We start from the raw sequence: 2,500 nt of genomic DNA, 5'->3' as shown, positions 1-2,500 counted from the left end.
TGGGGGTGGGGGGTGTAGGTGGGGGTGGGGGGTGTAGGTGGGGGTGGGGGGTGTAGGTGTGGGTGGGGGGGTGGGTGTGGTGGGTGGGTGGGGGGTGTAGGTGTGTGTGGGTAGGTGTGTGGGTGTGTGTGTAGGGAGAGAGAGAGAGCGAGATGAGAGAGAGAGACAGACAGACAGACAGACAAACAAACAAACAAACATCAAACAAACAAACAAACAATATCAGAATGAAAAAAAAGCGACAGAAAGAGGGTGTGGGAGAGAAAACACTAAATAACGGGGAGGAGGAAGGAGGATGCGAGAAAAGAACCAAAAATTAACAGGTCAGAGCACACAGCAAAGCACCGTGACCAAGAGACGTTTTCTGCAGTACAGCGAATCACCTCATTTGCATACTGTACTCCCCTTGTTGTGTACTTTATCTTACGTTGTGTTCTGTCTTCTTATTATCACTTATTATTGTTATTGTTATCTTGTTTGTACTTTTGTTATTGTGAATGTTATAATCATTATCGTCATTATTTGTTATTATTTATTGTTATTATATTTATTTTTATATATAAAAATTTTTTTAAATTGTGTGTGTTGGGGGGTGGGGGTTGTGGGGGTGTGTGTGTGTTGTAATATATAGTATAATCAATAAAATTTTTTAAAAATTAATATATTATATATTATATATATATATAGCGTGTGTGTTGTGTGTGTGTGGGTGGGGTGGGTGTGTGGTGGGGGTTTTTGGTGTTGTGTGTGTGGTGGTGTGATGTGTGGGTGTGTTTGTTGGTGTGTGTTGTTGGTGTGTGTGTTGTGTGTGTGTTTATTATTATAATATATAATTAAAATTATATATAATATATATATGTGGTGTGGTGGTTGGGGGGGTTTGTGGTGTGTGTGTGTGTGTAGGGTTGTGTTTTAAAATTTTAATTAAAATAATAATTTTTAATAAATTTTAATCATTCATTTTTACATATATACTGTTAAAAATATAAAACAATATGTGTATATTTAAAATATAAAATATAATAATATATATATATATAAAAACATGTGGTGTGTGTAAAACATGTGTAAAACACAAAAAAAAAAACACACACAACACACACACCAACATTTTAATATAAAAAAATATATATCTAATAAAATTATATATAAATAGTAACATATAAAAAACATTTTATTATACAAATATACATTTACTATCTATCTATTATCAATCTATCTATTTCTATTATCTAATCTATATAAAATAATAATATATATTTAATATTATAGTGGTTGTGTGTGTGTGTGGGTGGGGTTTTAATAGTTTTTTTTGGGTAGATTTTTTTTTTTTACATTTTTCACGCCATAATTAAATATATTTTAATATATATATAAATATATTATATTATATATATAAAAATTAATACATAATATAATATAATATAATTATAATATAAATATATACATTATATACCTATTATGTTTTTGCATATACTAAAATTTACTCATATATATGTTATATATATATTATATAATATATAGATATAAATTATATTTTAATATATATATAGAGAGAGAGAGAAGAAGAGGAGGGGAGAGAGGAGAGAGAGGAAAAGGGGAGGGGACAAACTCTCTTTAAATTTTGTATAAGAAGACCTACCCCCCCCCCCCCACAGCCCCCCCCAATCACCGACGTTTTACAGCTGTGTCGGAAACTAATGATCTTCGCCAAAACAACAACAGGAATCGCGAACGGCGTCAACTGCGCCGATTCCCCCTCCCCCTCACCCCTCCTCTTAACTCCTCCTCCTCTCTCTCCTCTCTTATCCTCCTCACCTCTTCCTCTCCTCCCTCCTCCTCCCCCACCACCTTCCCTCCTCCTCTCTCTACCCCCTCCTCACCCCTCCTCTCTCATACCTCCTCACCCTTCCCTTCTTCCTCCACCTCCTCCTCCTCTTCCCTCCCCCTCCCCTCCACCCCACCCCCTCCTCCCTCCTCCCCCTCTCCTCCTCCTCCTCCTCCTCCTCCTCTCCTCCTCCTCCCCCTCCCCTTTCTCCTCCTTTCCCTCTCCTCCTCCCGCTGACGTCACCGTTCGTCGCGTTCGGGATCACCGGGTGTCACGTCATGCATGTCGTCAGCTGACTTCCTTCCTTGAGGAGTGACATACATGTGGGAAACGCTGGACCAGGCGAGAGGCCCTTCCTTCTTAACCCGAGGGGGAGGGTAGTTATGTGGCGTAATACCCTCAGGGCGCTTTTTAACTCGGGTGAGGAACGGAAAAGGGGGGTGGGTGTTTGTTTGGGTGTGGGTGGGGTGGGGTGGTGGGTGGGTAGGTGTGGGGGGGGGGGTGTAGGTGGGGGTGGGGGTGTAGGTGGGGGTGGGGGTGTAGGTGTGGGTGGGTGTAGGTGTGGGGGGTGTGGTGGGGGGGTGGGTGGGGTGGGTGGGTGGGTGGGGGTAGGTGTGTGTGGGTAGGTGTGTGGGTGTGTGTGTAGGGAGAGAGAGAGAGCGAGATGAGAGA

This window comes from Penaeus monodon, chromosome 12, assembly GCF_015228065.2.
Source record: "Penaeus monodon isolate SGIC_2016 chromosome 12, NSTDA_Pmon_1, whole genome shotgun sequence".
NCBI classification, from domain to species: domain Eukaryota; kingdom Metazoa; phylum Arthropoda; class Malacostraca; order Decapoda; family Penaeidae; genus Penaeus; species Penaeus monodon.
Note: the sequence above shows the minus strand (reverse complement) of the source record.